Genomic DNA, 19,825 nt, shown 5'->3' with positions numbered 1-19,825 from the left:
GTATATCTTCGAACTCAAAAGATATATAATCACGGTTCAAGTGTAAAAGTATAGTTTTGAGGTGAAGGTTTTCAATTTAATGATGTTTTAGCAAAGTGAATAGGTTCATCACATCCTTTGTTTTGGCAGCCATTTGATAAATATGGCCTCCCTCCAGTTATATAGCATACGAGTGTTATGAAAGCGGGATGCCCATTGTGGATTGATTCTGGTGTAAACGTTTGTTTTAGAGTTCAACAATTACTTGTTCACTCATTTTTAGTATTCTAATGTGGAACATCTGGGCATACTTAACTTTGGAAGCATTTTGAAGAATATGCTCAACTTCCTTTATAGGATTTCTGTGTGTACAGTATTGTGAAAAACATGATCTTCACAATTTCATGTCTGAAGTACATATTTCTCAAGATTATAGTTTCCAGAAATATAGACTCTCGCTTTCTGTGGTCCCTGGACCATGGAATTAAAATCATAGTTTCCAACCAATATAGTACATCTGTTTTCTTTGGAAATAATTGGAAATATGACACTAAGTGTAAGAAAACTTCTAAAACTTATTGGGTCACTTTCATACATCAAATGTAAACACACTACAATCATGTATGTCTGTAAAATCCATGATTGACCAGGCTGTTCTGATACTTACAACTACACTGAATCTTATACATCAAATGATAAAGTAAATGTAATAGGTATTATACGATACATCTTTATAGGTTTATATCTAATTGTAATTTGCAGCGTAGTGGGTAAAGAATCGGCCTCATGAAAACAAATCAGATCTTCTGCCAAAGTTTTGTATCCTATACCAACATTATTTCTTTTAGACAAAGCTGGACATGATAGGTTTTTTTGTGTCATCATCTTGACATATGAATATGATGTACTTGGTCCAATCTGTTTCTTTCCTGGGAGCTGGTTTCTCGGTTGAAATGAGCTTTGCTTTTGAAGCCATGTTATCCTACAAATAAACCCAATTATACCAATTACTTAAAAAAATAAAATTTTATGTAAATGTGCTTCACAGAGGTAAAGCAAAAAACTTATGTGTACATTTTTTCTAGAAATGTGACAAACATTTTCGTTAAATGGATTTGTTGTGAATTTTACCTTTTGATGTACGATAATTTGTAAAGAACAAGAACAAGGAAAAATCAAATAATCTGTTTCTGTGTGTAGTTCTACTCTGAATACATTACTTGTTATAGTTGATCTATGCATTAATTCTTATCAATGATTTTAGCCTCTTGAACTGAATTTCACCCTACCCTAACCCCCCCCAAAAAAAAAATTATACAAATATATATTTGATGCATTTGCCATTTTCATACATGGAATAAGGATTAAGGTTTCATAATTCAAAAGCAACTTCTACAGGTAAATGGACAGTGGGCATTTCAACGCAATTTTATAACGTAACAGCGCCCATCCAAAATATAAACTACAAGAAAAATTATGCTAATTTATGAATTTAAGGAAAACCTCAAAGAAATACAAAATTTGGGGTTCATAATTATTGGAAGATAAAATTGCAGAATAAAATATTCAGTAAATCTATCTTTCTACTTACCGGCACCAGTAGAAATACTGAAGACGTTCTCTAAAGCGCACCTGCATCTACATAATTATGCATTAACGTTCATCACCGCTCATCAATGGATGATCAGGAACAATAATTGTTTTGGAATGTCAGAGCTCATTCGATTCCTTTATATGATTTCTTATAATTTTGTGTAACAGTCTTGACAAGGTCATACTATGAAATAATGAACAAGAACTGAGAACTTTAGAAATAAATAGGTCTTATAAGACTGCAATAATCATGTTTTTGTGGCTAAAAACTATGACAGTACACTTATTGTATTCTCCTGTCTATGCATCCAAAATTGGGGGGAAAGTCGTCCATTCCATTCTCACCATTTACTCTACCTAACTGATATTCAACATAATTATCTTTATAGTATTCCAGGTATGCAACAATTGTACTTATGTAATGTTCAATACCTATACTTGAATAGTGAATGTGATAGAGGTATGGTCAATCAACAACAATCAATGAACAATAAAGAACTAAACGCCGCAACAACAAAGGAGGTTCATTTACCAATAATAGGTGAACGATTCTTGTCAATGTGACAATACATATGGCAAGTGAGGGTGTATATATATATATATATATATAGTGGCCCCTCAGAAAACGGAAACGAATATTTTTTTCAAAACCAAAACGAAATTGTCCAATTTGGTTGAGTACTTTTCTTTCTAGACATGTTTTTGTTGATCATTAATTTCTTACTTTATTTCATCAAAGTTCAGCAACGGAGACTACCCAACAATTGAAGGTGAATTTTCGACAATAATCCTATTCAAGCATTCCACATTGTGATGTGCGGCCTCAATTCTTTGTTAGTCTCCCAAGGCAGTGGCTTTTGTTCGATGCTGAAATTTGTTGAATTGAGCTAAGAAATTTACGCCGTCTTTACAAAAACATCTGTAGAATAAAAAATACTCAACCAAATCAGATGATTTTGGTGTCATTCTTCTTCTAGATAAATTCTTAATAACTTTATGTTATTCATTTTGCATAAAGTAATGCAAATGTGCAAATTATTTGCGAAAACTCGCGTTTCCATTAATTCTGGGCCACACTGTATATAATGTGTGTGTGCGTGTGTGTGTGTGTGTGTGTGTGTGTGCATACTCTATGTAGTGCGGCAGTCATATCTATCAAAATGGACCTGAAAACGAGATGTGTTAGTTCTATTCATCAGCAAATGCTTGTTTAAAATCATTGACCCAATTAGTTTCAAAGACGTACAGTATAGTATATATTGCGGTGGCCATGTTTAAAAATAGCAGCCAAAACGTATAGGATGTGATGGTTGTATACACGTAAAGATGTATCCATTTAAATAATTGAACCTCAAAAACATATTTTTGTACCAGAATCATAAAGATGCATCCATTGGTTTTAAAGATATATGAATAGAATGTAGAGCGGCAGCCATGCTTTTTTTCAAAATGGCCACTAATAAGTAGGTTGCCATGGATTAATCATCTCAAAAATAATTTTATTGGAATCCTTGACCCTCAAAACCTATACTTTGGTACAAGAATCACGACAATCGGACTTGTAGTTTCCAAAATACACAGCATTGCTATATCACATGGCGGCCATTTTGAAAAATGGCCGCCACGGCCGCCACAGGCAGAGTCAGAGTGGCTTCCATATCAGATATGACTTGAATTGGCATCATGTACCTGTGTACCAAGTATGGTGCTTTTACCATAATGTGCATGATTCAGCCTATATGTGCTCTATATCCGCTGGACTAGTGGGGCTGTCATTAATAAAAAGGGGACACGATCGATCATGATTTTGAAATCCATCGTCATTTTTTCGCTTTGTTCCCATTTAAGTAAAGTTGTGAGTCCCACAACTGGACTAATCCACATTATTTAAATTCAGATACCGTGAGATATGTTCCTGTGGATGACATCATCTTCGAATGTATCAACCGCTCATATGATGATGGGGACCAGCCGGAACAGTGGTCTACACTTAACATCATCCCAGTACCAAAGTCAGGGGATCTCTCCAAGACTGACAACTACCGTGGGATTTGTCTGAGCTCAGTAGTAGCCAAAACATATAACAGAATGATCTTGAACTGTATCAGACCCTACAATGATCCACTGCTTAGGGACTCTCAGAATGTCTTCCGACAGGAAGGATCGACTGTAGGACAGATCCTAGCACTTAGAAGAATACTTGAAGGATTGAGAGATAAGAGCCTCCCTGCAGTGATCACATTTATCGATTTGAAAAAGGCCTTTGACAGCATCCATTGGGGGAAGCTCCTAGAGATTCTAAACGCTTATGGCATTCCTGAGAAACTAGTTCATGCGATTAATGTCACTTACTCCAAGACGCATGCAAAGGTGTGCTCTCCTGATGGAGAGACAGAGTATTTTGAAACACTGGCTGGGGTACTTCAAGGAGACACATTTGCACCCTTTCTGTTTATCGTAGCCCTTGACAATGCTTTGAGGCTTGCCATCAATGGCAAGGAGGAGGAGCTTGGATTTACATTGGTGTCCCGTCAAAGCCGTCGTGTTCCGCCTGTAATGGTCACTGACCTTGATTTTGCTGACGATATTGCCTTCATATCAGATACGACTGAAAAGGCAAGGGATCTGCTATTTGCAGTGGAAAAGGAGTGCAAGAAAATTGGTCTACGGCTCAATGCAATGAAGACAAAGGTGATGGCATTTAATATCGACGACACCACTGTCACAACCTTAGACGGCGCAGTACTCGATGTGAAAAACGACTTCAAGTATCTGGGCTCCTGGATTGCCTCGACATAACAAGAGATCAGGATCAGACGTGGCCACGCATGGAATGCTTTGCACAGTATGAGGAAAGTGTGGAAATCCCAGCTTAGTGACGACATAAAACGGCGATTTTTTTTTTTGTCACAACAGTTGAGTCTGTATAACTGTATGGAGCAGAGACGTGGACACTTACAGCCAGAAAAGAGAAAACATAGGACGGAGTGTACACACGCATGCTCAGGATAACCCTTAATATGTCGTGGAGTGACTACGTAAGAAATGATGACTTGTATGGTACATTACCAAAGGTGTCTGACGAAGTGCGTGAGAGAAGGATGAGATTAGCGGGACACTGTGCGCGACACCCTGAGCTATCTGCCAATTCCCTCGTACTCTGGGAGCCTAAACAGGGAATTGCAAAAAGAGGAAGGAGTAGGGCCACTTTAATCAGTGTACTGAAGAAAGACGCAGGCCTTGATGGCATTAATGAGCTAAGGACAGTCATTTAGATAGACAGGTTTGGAGGCGTAACTTTCTTTGTGGAACCCGAGTTGGCATCGGCTGAAGCTAATACATGCCCTCGAATTAGTAGTAGTAGTAGTAGTAGTAGTACCGTGAGATCACTGGTGCTTATGAAACACATGAAGTCTTCTCTATGTGCTTCTGGTACGGAAACGTATTTGATATGGACACTGGTGTTAGATGTTTAAAGGAGACCTCCAGATGATTTTTGAAGACTTTTGCATTGGAACATCTATAAATTTGTTTTACTGGGTAGTTTCTAGAATTAGTTGTGAAAAGTCATGACAAATCACAATGAACAAGGATACTGACGTAGCAGCTACACGTAGGGATGCATTATTGGGTACTCAGTGAAGCAGAACAAAAGAAAAAAAATATGCATAAATTCTTCAGAGGGGAACTTGTTAAGCAAGTGGTAATTCAAGCCTCCTATTTCATCATCCGTGTTCAGTGTATTGTTAGGGAGTTTTCAGAGCATTAGTTTATCTGTCAAAGTAACATGATAAATTCCACAAATTGGTACAAGGCACTATCAATTTATGTACTTCTTGAAATAAAATTATATCAATGTCTGGAATGCTCCTCTAAGGATACATATGAAACACACAGAAAATGCGAACCATAACGTAACATAGTTTATATAAACACAAATCTATACAAACAGGCTAAGTTTCAGCTTTAAGACAAGCGACCGATACGTATAACTTATCTATTACACTTGATAACAATTTTACCTGTTGGACAAATTATGAGTTCGTCAACAAAACATTTCTCAAAATTATGAAGTAGGAAACGGTGACAACCTCGCATTGCAGTTCTCGTTACGCCCCAGAAGTATGCACCTATGGTGCGCAGACGTCACCATAATACGGACGTTTGCAATAAATATCTTGATTGATCTCATACTTTCTCGACGTTTTTCTTATCTACTTTAACTGTGAAAACGTGAATCATCAAACGGGGCGTTTTTCTTCTGCAGTAAAGTTTCACACTGTCTTTTTGTCCTTGGATGCTTCAGATTTTTAGCATCAAATTCTTTGGCGTGCTTGTGCTGCTCAGCTTGGCTCTGGGAGCAATGTACCTTAATCTATTGAAGAAGTCCTTCCACTTGTTCAAATTTATCAAGTTTTTAATACCCTGGAGTGGAAATTTTTTTTTGTCCTCAATTTGAGGGACTTTATTCAAATCAATTATTCAGAATCATGCATAAGTCAATACAAGCATAAGACAATTGTAGTCATAGTTCAATTTACATCAAATGAAAATTCTGTATATAACGGATTTTATCATCGATTTCTCGAATACTTCTTTTCTTAGAGATATCATTACAATATAACAGAAACTCATACTTGAATTCTTTTACAATAAAGGATACAGTAAATCGCTGATTTCTGTATTCTTCCATGAGATATACCTTATAAATTGCATATCCCATGAAATTGATTATTGCGTTGGTAAAGAAATAATCTTTCTCACAAATTTCGTACCCAATTACTATGATTTTCTCATCTATGATAATGTTTTTTCTTGAACATTCAAAAATAAGGTCACTGATCCTTGCCCAGATGTTTCTTATTCTCGGACAATATAACAAATTGTGCATTAATGATTCATTTTCATTACAGAATTTGAACTGTGCATTTGTGGTAATTTTCCATTTCAATAGATTATCCTTAAAAGGTACAATATTGTTTATCACTTTGAAATTAAACTGTTTTATCTTGTTGAGTTTCACTTTCAACAGTTTAAAAGCAAATACTGACTCCCAATCAAATGTATAAGGCAGGTCGAGTTTACGTTGCCAAATGATGATCATATTTGGTTCTGAAACCTTCTTTTCTTTTAAACTGGTATAATACATTTTAGCTTTTTTGCTAAGGATATCAGAAACATTACTTCTTGACACTTCAAACATCTGTTGACTATTCATTTCATGTTCAATTTTTTGATTACCGGTACGTAGTTTATGCAACCAAAAATGAGGGAAGGCGTGTTTCAATTTTTGATACTGAAAAGAAACAAGTAAATTATCAGTCTGCAGACTATTATTAACTTGGGTTTGATCAACCCAAGATCCATTTACTATTACATCAGACACTACATTTATACCATTATTACTCCAATTTTGAAAATAAAGCATTTCTTTTCCAAATTTGATATTACTGTTAAGCCATAAAAATTCCTCGCCAATATCTCTAACTCGCAACAGATCCACATATCGTATTTCTGCCCAATACATCAATAGATCTCTATAAAATGATGGGATCTTATATTTCTTACATAAACAAAACATATCTTTTATGGAACAATTTATCACAAAACATGTGGGAGGTGTTGCAACTTTTTGCAGCCAGAAGCTAGCAATATTTTTCCAGGGGCGCGGATGATTATCGATAAGTTTGGACAGACATGACAATCTGAGTGCTTTTATTTTTGACTCAATGTCTACCATATCAAGACCCCCAGCTTTTGGATTATTAATTAGTACACTTCTCCTCACTTTTTCTCTTTTGGAATTCCAAAAGAATGCAAACAAAATCTTATTAATATCAATTATACAGCTTGGAGGAATCGTAAACACTGTTGCTACATAAATTATTTGCGAAATTAATAACGACTTAATGATTGTTATCTTACCATAATATGTTAAATTTCTCATTTTCCACATATTGATTATGCGTTTCATTTTTTCAATCTTCCTGGACCAATTCAAATATTCAAAATTTTCACCATGAATATTCAAAAACACTCCAAGATACTTGACCGGTTCCTCAGACCATTGTAAACCATCAATACAGTCATCACAGTTTCCATTTAAACATATAGCTTGTGTTTTTATATAATTCAATTTTGGACCAGCATATGCACCAAACGCTTCAATTTCTTTCATCGCTTCATTTCCCGATTGGATAGAATCAACAAAAAGCGTTGTATCGTCCGCCAATTGAGATATTTTGATTTCTTTTAAATTTGACTGCTCACATTGAGGAATACATATACCTTTGATGTTATCATTATTTCGTACCTTCATTGCAAGTACTTCAACAACTAAAAGGAACAGCAATGCAGAAAGAGGACAGCCCTGGCGAACCCCTTTAGTAATTGGAAACGTTCTGGACAACCAACTATTGTTTAAAACCTTACAATCTGCATTCTTGTAAATAGTTCTGATCCACTGAATAAACGATTTTCCGAAATTATACCGTTTCAAAACTTCAAACAGAAAATCATGATCGACATTATCAAAAGCTTTCTTAAAATCAAGAAAAATAAAAATACTCGGTAAGTTTGTCTGTGAACAAAAGTCTAATAAATCCTGTACAAGTCTTATATTTTCTACAGCTGATCTTTTCTTAATAAAACCCATTTGATCAAAAGAAATTAGTTTCGGAATTACATTTTGTAAACGTTTCGCTAACGCCCTTGTAGCTGTTTTATAATCAATATTCAATAAAGATATTGGGCGCCAATTATCAAGTTTTCGTTTATCATCCTTCTTAAACAACAATGTTAATATGGAGTGTCTTTGGCTATCAGATAATGTACCATTTCTATACCCCGTATTCAGGCTGTCTAACAATAAATCTTTGATATAATCCCAAAAAATCTTATAAAATTCAGCACTTAAGCCATCACTGCCGGGGGATTTGTTATTTTCCATCGACATCAAGGCTTCAAAGCATTCTTTTTCTGTAAGGATTCCCTCACAACTTAAACTGTCATTCTCTTCCAAAGTAACAAAATTCAAATTTGGAGATATTCACAAGAATTATGTAACTTGTCTGAGTGGTATAATTTGCTGTAATATAAATAAATCTCATCTAAAATACATTTCTCATCAACAATAACTTTGTCTTTCTTCAAAACAGCATTAATCTCCTTTCTCTTTGCATTCTGCGTTTCTAACCTCAGAAAATATTTCGTTGATTTTTCTCCTTCTTCAATCCATTTCTCTCTGGATCGAACAAAACTACCTTTACATTTATTTCTATATATTTTTTCTAATTTCATTTTAATTCTTCTTAGTTCTTGTATATTTATCTCTGTAGGGTCTTCATCAACTTTTTTTTCAATCATATTCAAATCTTGTTGAAGTTTAACCAAATACTGATTTCTTATTTTTTGTTTATATTTTGCATATTTTTGCGAAAATTCCCTTATCTTAATCTTACACATCTCCCATTTCAGTTGTGAATCAAAATTTTGATATTCAAAACGCATCTTACCAATCATATTTATTATACGTTCCCTATACAGTTTATCTAGCAATAAAGAATTATTCAATTTCCAATAACCTCTTCCCCGTGTAGTATCACAAATCTTAATTTTCAATGAAATGGCGTTATGATCACAACGAACAGATGGTCGTTACGCCCCAGAAGCATGCACCTATGGTGCGCAGACGTCACCATAATACGGACGTTTGCAATAAATATCTTGATTGATCTCATACTTTCTCGACGTTTTTCTTTTCTACTTTAACTGTGAAAACGTGAATCATCAAACGGGGCGTTTTTCTTCTGCAGTAAAGTTTCACACTGTCTTTTTGTCCTTGGATGCTTCAGATTTTTAGCATCAAATTCTTTGGCGTGCTTGTGCTGCTCAGCTTGGCTCTGGGAGCAATGTACCTTAATCTATTGAAGAAGTCCTTCCACTTGTTCAAATTTATCAAGTTTTTAATACCCTGGAGTGGAAATAAATGAATTGATTGTCCGCATCTTCGTGTATTATTTGGATTTTTAGATAAAACTGTTTCCTTTTCAACATGACACCGCTAACCTTCGGGTTAGATGCTGCCCCCGAGAAGCTGGTGAAATACCCTTTTTCGAGCCTCTAGGCAGAGAACAAAGAGATTTATTTGATTAAAACAGCGATTCACGACACAATCCAGCAGAAAGTGGCAGATTACATCATCGCCTTGGATGAACAGGAGCAACCATTAATGGCCATGCAGCTGGGAGAAAATATTGAGTAGCCAAAGAGATTGCTCGTTTCAGCCATTGTGGATAATCAGAAGACAATCAATTATGGAATGTGCTGGTCTTCGTATCGGAAGGACGTGTTTTCATGAGCTCCTGGAAAAGTGCATTTTTTTTTCAGCCAAATAGCAGATTCACAGGACGTTATTATACCATTCTGACGGCAAAAGGACGGTGGTGAGAACTACGTTATTGATTTTTCTTAACTATTGGACATTTTTTAGATTTTGGCCATTTCATACAAATATTTTGGTCAATTTCTTCACTTGACTTTGTTTATTTTCTGAGCATGAGCGCGGTATATAAACACTTCGCGCATATTTCACCTTGGATACTACGCATGACTGTGAGCACAAGTATGCGCAAATTTTGTGCGCGCAAGTGATTTGTCTCAGGTCTCCGCGGTATTGCTAAGCCTTTCTGAACCGGACTATTGTGACGTCACAATGGTCATTGTTGATATAAAATCCCTCCGCGTAAAGGAACTAAAAGCGGAACTCCAGAAACGCGGTCTTAATAAAAACGGTGTGAAAGACACCTTAGTGAAAAGGCTGCAAAGTTCAATAGACAATGAAGTAAACGACGATTTCCGTCAAACAAATGTCAGTAATGGCAGTCAAATTGACAAGGAGACAAGTACGGACAACGGTGATCTTTACGAGCTTCTTAGTCAAGTACTCTCTGCCGTTAGCGAACTATCCATAAGACTCAACAAACTCGAAGCTAGAGTTAATAACGAGGAGCTGGTCGAGGAGAAAGTAAATCTCCACGAAATAGTGGGAACTGTTTCCAAAGTGCGTCTCCCTGGGCATGATGAGGGACACAAAAACGGACAAAACTACCTACACCATCCCGACACAGAATCCATTCGATGTCCTCGCGGATGAGCACGACGATCTACCTGGGCCTTCTCCTGTGATGTCAACAAGCGACCAAATCAAAGAGTATCGTGAAAGGCACCATCTCCGCTATCTATCTAAGCGACCTGAAGTCATCCTTGGAAGTACGAATCCTAGTAAGTTTTGTAACGACTTGTCGACAAGCGAACAACTAAAGCAGTACCGAGAAAGTCATCGCCAAAGACGCTTGGATGTCTCTGTGCTTCCTGAGGCTGCTACCTCGGCGTCAATACCAAATAGCGGCCAGGTAAGTGAGTGCCCGGAAGACAATAGACAACACCATGTCACTGAGTTACCAGATGTTGTCATCGTAGGGGACTCTATGATAAAGCACATCGACGGCCGTCTTCTGAGCTGAAGACGCAAAGTGTTCTGCCATCCACACCCGGGTGCGAAGGTGGCAGATATCTCCGCTAAGAAGGTTACCGAGGGTGTAAAGGCGAAAGGAGACGTCATTCTACATATCGGGTCAAACAACGTTTCGCATGGCAATGGAAGTACAATGGGCAATGGGAATTAGCTCATCAGAGGCGCCTCGTCGATGGGGTGAATGAGCGTCTGCATACCGCTGCCCGTGAACGGAGCTGGGGTTTCATTGACAATAGCAGCATCGGAGATAGGCATCTTGGGCGAGATGGGGTTCACATCAACAAGGCTGGGCAAGCTGTTCTTGCTTCGAATATGCAAAATTTTATCAGGCGACCCAGAGAGCAACCCACTGCATCTACTCAACGGCTGAAATCGACCCCCACCCACCCGTGGCTTCCACTGACAAAAGCTCAACAGGGGTGGCACGAGCATCTACGTCTCGAGACGGCAACATGCTGTTAACCTCTCGCTCTAACTTCGGTGAACATTGTGCGGGTTCTCGTTAATCGAAGTCAAAATCAAAACCAATTTCTAACAGTGCTTTGAAAGTTTGTACCGAAAATTTGAATTGCAATGATAATGTTAACACTGGCGAAGCACAAAATGCTCTTCAGGAGCGACCACATGAACTAATCAAAAGTAAAATTAATAATTTGATGAATGGGTCAATTCCTCCGCTCAGCTATAGGGGTCTAAAATTTGCCCATTTGAATATTCGTAGTTTAATTTCTAAAATTGATGAACTTAGATTACTTCTCAGACATACATCACTTGATGTCATTGGTTTGAATGAGACATTTTGTGATTCCATGATTGATGATTCTGAATTGCATATCGATGATTATGTCCTATTACGTAGAGACCGTACAAGAAATGGTGGCGGTGTGGCTGTATATATTTCCAAAAGATTCAACTATAGAATAAGAGACGACTTGAATTCATCTACTTTAGAATGCGTTTGGTTTGAATTGCATTATCCAAATAAGCCTTTCATCCTTGTAGGGGAATTTTACGGACCTCCGAATTATCTCGTTGATTTCTTTGACGAATTAGACAGGAATTTGGACTCTGCTCTCTCGGAACATACGAGTTGTATTATATCAGGTGATTTCAATTGTAATTATATGCCACACCAACATGATGTGAATGCCGAAAAAGTTATGTTTATACAAATATGTATGGACTAAGTCAGTTAATTGATACTGCCACAAGAGCTACAAATACTGCTTCTACTTTAATTGATTTGATATTTGTATCAGACAAAGCACTTTACAGTGAATGGGGAATTTTTGACACTAGCATCGGTGATCATTATTTGGTATATGCTATTCGGGATTTCAGTGCAAAGATCCATCAAAAATATGAATGTGCGGAATTTCGCTCATTCAAAAATCTTAATGAGGAGGAATTTTATAGTGATTTTAGAGGTGCTCCGTGGCAGGTCATAAAAGATATAGACGACGTTGATGATGCGTGGGATATGTGGTTGACTCTTTTCAATAATGTTATCAACAAGCACATACCTTTGCGGAAAAAGCGGATAAGAAAACATGCATGTCCATGGATATCTGATGAGGTTGTTAAGCTCATGACGGAACGTGATAAAGTTCTCAAAGCTGCTAAAGCTAACAATAGTGATGATCTTTGGAATACCTATAAATATCTAAAAAAACAAAGTTACTCATCTCATGAGAATAAGAAAAAAACAGTATAACACTGACCAAATTTTACAAAATCGTAACAACAGTAAGCAAATGTGGAAGAGCATGAGGGAACTTACGCCTCAATCATCACCCATTTCTCCCAATACCATAAAGGTTGATGATGCAGAAGTATCGGACAACGCAAGTATTGCTGAAGCATTCAACAATTTTTTTCATATCTAATACTTCTAAAATTACAAAAGATCTGCAGAGGAATACTTCTCAAATGATATTAGATGAGGACAAAGGCTTTGTTCCATCTCATTCTCAATTTAACTTAAGTATGATAACGAGAGATTTTGTATTGAGACAGATCGAGCTTCTTGGCATAGATAAAGCAACCGGAGAAGATCACATCGGCTGCAAACTTTTGAAGATGACAAAGAATGTTATTGCGGAAACTCTTTACGATGTTATTAACAAATCCCTGTCTACGGGAGTTGTTCCACGTGAATGGAAAAAGGCTCGGGTAGTACCAATATTTAAAGCAGGAGATATTTCTTCGTTGAATAACTACCGCCCCATCTCAATCTTACCAACCGTGAGTAAAATTATCGAAAGGACCGTACATCAACAACGAATTCATGAATGCGAATGATCTACTACACCCTAATCAATTTGGTTTTAGACCATTTCATTCCACATCAACTGCTCTTGCAAAACTTGTGAATCAGTGGTCTTTGAATATAGATAATAATCAAATTTCTGGAGTTGCCTTCATAGATCTTTGGAAGGCATTTGACACTGTAGATAATGACCTACTTTTACATAAATTAAAGTGTATAGGGTGTAGCAAAACGACTGTAGATTGGTTCAAATCCTATTTAAGCGACAGACAGCAAGTGACGCAATTCAAATGAGCCAAGTCCCACTCTTCAACTATTAAATTAGGTGTACCTCAGGGTCAATTCTTGGTCCCCTTTTATTTTCAATTTATGTCAACAGTCTACCCGAGTGTACTTCAGAAGGTGTTATAGATATGTACGCTGACGATACGACCCTCACTGTCAGTGCTAATGACGCAGCAGTTTTAGAAGAAAAGATAACTGTTGCACTAAACAAAGTAATGGGTTGGATTAAGAAAAATCGTCTCGTCCTTAACACTGACAAAACTTCTGTCATGATTATCGGGTCCCACGCTAATCTCGGGAAAATTGAAAATTTCAGTATGTCATTAGATGGTAGTCTGATTAAAAGAGTCCAGTTCACTAAATGTTTGGGTGTTTTAATAGATGAAGAACTGAAATGGTCTAAACAAATCGAAAATGTATGTAAACGTACCCAAAAAAGTGTCTGCATGATAAAGAGAGCGAAGGCCTTTTTGCCCCAACAATCCCTAAAATTACTTTATGATAGTCTAGTGTTACCACAATTTGATTACTGTTCTGTTGTTTGGTCAAACAGATTTCAATCCCATACAACTAAGCTAGAAAAAAATCAAAAGAGGGCAGCACGAATAATTTTGGACAAAACATATGACACACTGTCGGCTGATTTATTCAAAAGTCTTAAATGGATTACACTAGGCAGACGTTTTGAGTTCAGTCGCGTTATGATGATATATAAATGCGTCCATAACTTAGCACCTTCGTACCTTCAGGTGCACTTAGTTAAGCCTAGTGATGTACATGAACATCATACAAGGCTAATAGACAGTGGAAATCTACGTGTGCCAAGATTTCGCTCTGATTGTCACAAGTGCAGCCCAATCGTATCCTCTGTACTTGAATGGAACAGGCTCGATCATTCAATTAGATCAGCTTCTTCCATATATTCATTTAAGAGATTGTTTAAGCAAAGTTGTTATTTGTAAGTAACACATGAAATTTATTCTGGGCTAGCTTATCATTCCAGTATAATAGCGTTTTAATTGTTATTTCGGCATTCTGGTGAACTCTTGCTGTGGCATGTGCTTTTTTATATACAGAATGCTGGTATGTATCTACACTGTATATGTCATCTTCTGTATATACGTTTTGCTATTTAATGTACATATGTTCATCAATACTATTCAGGGCTCCATGGAAGACTACTATTTATTGGTGAATGGCCTACCCTGACAAAAGATTATAAATAAATAAATGAATAAATAAATAAATAAATAAATAAATAAATAAATAAACGTATCTCCGCCTGTTAACAGGCAATCTAGGTCAGTATTTACGAAGGAACTGTCTTCAATTTTAGACGTCCCGGAGGAGGAGAATGAATGTACCGACGAGCTCATCTGCAACATTGCGAAAAGTCGGCTTGGGCTCTCTATATCCAAACGAGACTTGTGTGAATGTCACATTAGGTGAATTCACGCAGCAACCAATAGTCGCGACATTTCTAAAATCCTTTTTCCTAAATAGTCGCGATTATTTGCAGCGAGAAGTTTTTATAAAAGCTGTACGAAATCGTAACGGTGTTTTGTATCTGCAATGCAAGGCGCGTGTTGGACGCTTTCTGCGTATTATTAGCCGGGTTCACACGTACAAAATAGCGGGATGACAATCGCGATCCATATCTCGAGTTTTTTTGCGAGCGTGCACACGTACGAAATTAGCGGGATAGCGATCGCGATCGGTATCCCGCTAATTTGGCGAGCGTCCACACGTACCGAATTATCCTGCTAATTGCCAATAGAGATAACAGCAAAGCCTGCAAACTGGGTCACGCATTGCCCTTCTCTATCACTGCCTGTGCGCACTTTCCTTTGCCCATTGTCTTTTACGCGTCAGTGGTGTGGTTCGCGCGCTGTTGTTTTGGTGCGCCAAAGAGGTGGACATCTTCGCAGAGGCCTCGCTGTTGTGATGTGCGCATTGCATGATGGGATATAAAAACTCGAGATTCTAATCCCGACCGTTCACAGGTACCAGCACGGAGCCAATTATCCCGCTAATTGACGAACCAGCGCAAGATTTCTTGGGATTAGCATCGCGATGCTTATCCCGCTAATTTTCGGTTTTTTTCTGTCCACACGTGCAAAAAAACTCGGGATGACGATCGCGATGCAAATCTCGAGATTTGTATCCCGCTAATTGGTGTACGTGTGAACCCGGCTAATGTGCCCTTCCTCGTGTGAATTGTTGTTATCACGTGCGCGTGCACTATGACATTTGCTCCTATGACAACTACTACCATATGAACACACTAAACCAAACATACATTTTACCCACAAACATAACTCTAACCGTAATCCTAATCCTCATATCACTTTAAGTCGGGTAGTATAGGTTTTCCCGCCCAATTTCATCAGATTTGCATTCGATTTAATAATGCGATCATTCAAGTTCGAGTGAATTTCAAATTTGAATTTCAAATTTAGTTTATTTCCACAAGTTCAGTTAAAAAACATACAGATAGACAATCAATCAATCAAACATATACATACATATACATATACAAACCAAAAATTATTTCGGGTAAGTACATAATCATAGTTATAATGTGTGTGTTGAAGATTGACATAACAATCAAAATAAATGGTGGAGGAAATCAGCAGTAGGCCATTGGCCTTTCGAGGCTGATCCCATGAACAAATTTACAGTATTGAAGCTGTATGTCATTATACACTGTATCATAAATCGTGAGTCACAACCGGATTTGCAATGAATATGGACAAAAAAAGAGCATCCAAAAGAAATTGACCCAGACATACCAAAAACAACCATAGGGGAGTAGGACAAACGAGCAAGAGTTATGATTTAATGTAATTAAAAAACAATTGTGCGTACAATATTCTTTAAAATATGCATAAGGGCAAGCAAAGTTCATGATAATACTGAGTACCAGTACCATTGAATATACTGTACAATCGTGAATCTTAAAGGGGAAGGCTAGTAACTGATCAGTGGGAATCAGTGGAAATGCTGGGAGATGATTGTTCCAATCCTTATGGGATTCATTCAAGAGTTCATTGCATATCTATCGTTGTGTGAAAATGGTTTGCTTCAGAATGGTCTCATATTCAAGTAATGTGCAGTTTAATGCTTCCAGGTTAGCGTCCCTGGTCAGTGACGGAGCATTAATCTGCACATTACTTGAATATGAGACCGTTCTGAAGCAAATCATTTTCACACAACAATATATATACAATGAACTCTTGAATGAATCCCATAAGGATTGGAACAATCATCTCCCAGAATTTCCACTGATTCCCACTGATCAGTTACTAGCCTTCCCCTTTAAAGGGATGGTACAGTATTGGTAGAGATGAGAATTGGGCTGTTAACTTTTTGCAAAAACCAAGAAAACACTTATGATATAGTCCAGAGCATACCATTTTAAGAGGAATTCAAAGTTTATTTGATGAAAATCGGGTTTGGGATGACTGAAAAATCCAAAACAAAGTAAAACAAAGCGATCGTAATAAAGTGTGGGTCCCACACTTTATTAGAATCGCTCTTTTTTGGATATCTCAGCCATTTCAAAACCAATTTTCATCAAATAAACGTTGAATTCCTCATAGAATTACGTTCTCTTTCATATTTCATAAGAGGTTTCTCATTATTTCACCAAAAAATGTTAGAAACCTGAAATTAGGTCTCAACCAAAACTGTGCGATACCTTTAACCTGATTCTACAGTGTGTATTCCGAGCAATACGAATATCAATGCCTTAAATTTGAATGATTACCGAGATCAACATTCAAAAAAGTAACTAGTTCATTCAATTTGATGTCATCAGCATGCGATTTCATTAGTATGTCAAATAAACATATAAAAAGGCGTTCAAGTTAAAAATGCACGTGCAACGCATTCAAACTCCCCATCAGCATGGCTGTCAAGAAGGAATTCAGATTCACTATATAATAAGGCAAACATTTATAATATATGGGCAGTGTTTTTCGTTGTTACTTATATTCCTTGTAGGTACTCATCTATTTCAATACGCAAATTTAATATATCTTGAAATAGGACTTTTGGTTTATGATAGCTGACATAGGGCCTAAGAAAGCTCGTATAACTCCTCTTTGAAACACGTACATGTATGTATGTACTAGGTGTTACAAAAAATATTTCCCACTTTTCAATTTCAATTCAATTTCAATTTATTTTCATATTTCTCAATGAAAAAAATACATCAGATATAACAAAATTAAATGAAATACATGATATCCAGCTGGAGACATACATAGAATATTGCAAATATATAAAACATATAGTGGTCGATCTATGAAGTTTGGAATCTGTGAATTAATGCTAAAGAAATATTAAGGAACCTTCAAAGCGAGCTTGTTGAGCGTAGGTCCCAGTTAAAATCGAGTTAAAGATTAAGATAGGGAGCACGGGTACAACAATGACCGAAACATAGAGAAAAACAAAATAAAAAGTACAATTATACAGTTATATACACTGTAGCAAATTCTTCTCTAATGCAGGTTTGGGGTCGGATAAGCCACATGCTGTAAGTGGATGAACCATTGTCGTTCTGGCAATAATAACAATATGAGTCAATATAGAATAACAATGATACGGTTTAAACAGTATTAGAAATTATGCCTTGCGTGTATTAAGAAGGGAACACATGCACCTGCAAATCCAGAAAAAAGACATTCAACGACCAGTTACAGTGCAGTGAGAATGAAAATACCAGCTGTTACCTCGCCCAAACTGTCTTTAAAGAAGGAAGAATATACATGAACACAGTGACAAAGCTCTTAAAGTCTGGTTTAACATGACAATAACCCTGGAGTACAGTACAGCGGGATAGTCCTGGGGGGCATTTCATGAAGCATTTTTGTCCGACAACTTGTCGGACAAATTTGCTCTCAGCCAATCAGATGCAAGGATTTCTGTAGCTTTTAACATTTTTTCAGACGAAATATCTGACAAAACGCTTCATGAAACGCCCCCCAGAACAGCACAAAACAGAATTTCAATGAGCTGAATTAATGTAATTATTCAATAAACACTGTCTTAATTTGCATTCAAAGGCCCTTTTGACCCTTTTTAGTTCAAAAACTACATATCAGATAACACTAAAGTTGAAATGAGCAATAGCTGAATAGTATACAATTTTGTTACAGGTAATTTGAAAATGAAAGCATGATTCAGTTTCGTTAAATTCAACATTAATTTTTCAGTTAGGTTTCAGATTTTGCTCTATTTTCAACCCTCTGTGCAAAACTTCAACTTTGCACAGGGGGTTATTGGTGTTTATAGGAGTGTGTTGCTGATACACGGACAATGGTCCTGGACAATGGCCAGGATTGGAATGCTCTATTACATATTCATGAGGAATTCCACTATCACAGCTAGTCTTTATTCATTCTGAAATGTATGCAAGCACATGGAAACATGTGCTCACTTTCTTCATGTGCATGCATTTCACCCTGTGTCATGAATACAGGCTAACAGTGCTCAGGGCAATCCACATAAATAATCAATAAAGCATTCATGTGCCTTGCAGCAGAGCTCTGAGCAGATGGTAGCCATGTCCATTGTTCAGGGTCATTGTAAGCGCACACTCACATACACATCATTGGTTCCTGTGTAAAGTTCAAGTTTTGTACAGAGGGTTAAAATTTGCTCAAAATCTGGAACCTAACATTGAAATAAATCATCGATTTCATGAAACTAATATAGGTTTTCATTTTCAAATCACCTCCAAATAATTGTGCACTATTCAGCTATTACTCATATCAATGACAGTTTTATCTGACATATAATTGTCGAACTATTAAGAATCAAAAGTGCCTGTGGGAAATGTGGTTTTTTTTTTGGTAACACCTAGTATTTGTGCATGTAGCGCTCCCATATACTAGTAGTGGTTCCCATAGTAATTCTGAATGCAAACTGAACCTAAAATCCCATCACAACCCTATACATTAAGACCGAAGCAGTTGTCGCAGGAGCAAATGTCCTGTCACCCTATACGGTGTGTTCCTTAAGAAATGTTACTTAAATTCAAAGGTCAGCTATATCAAGAATACATGGGTTTATTCTTGTGAAGTGTTTACTACAATACGAAGTAACTTGTCAGCTTTAATTTGACACCTTGCCTGCGTCAACATTGTCACGGATCAAGC

The 19,825-nt window shown here is 37.0% G+C and overlaps 1 protein-coding gene and 1 pseudogene across 1 annotated transcript in view; both read left to right on the top strand.

Moving 5' to 3' along the window:
• The window catches only part of LOC139730309 (solute carrier organic anion transporter family member 4A1-like), a 232,162-nt gene that overhangs the window by 111,195 nt on the left and 101,142 nt on the right, over positions 1 to 19,825 (top strand). The gene's annotated exons all lie outside the window — the stretch shown is intronic.
• LOC139730305 (uncharacterized) lies at positions 10,034 to 11,569 on the top strand (annotated as a pseudogene).

The sequence above is a fragment of the Diadema antillarum genome, unplaced genomic scaffold (assembly GCF_040938485.1).
Source record: "Diadema antillarum isolate AM-2024a unplaced genomic scaffold, OU_Dant_1.0 seq00000301_RagTag, whole genome shotgun sequence".
Lineage (NCBI taxonomy): Eukaryota > Metazoa > Echinodermata > Echinoidea > Diadematoida > Diadematidae > Diadema > Diadema antillarum.
This window is presented reverse-complemented; position numbering and strand designations above follow the sequence as displayed.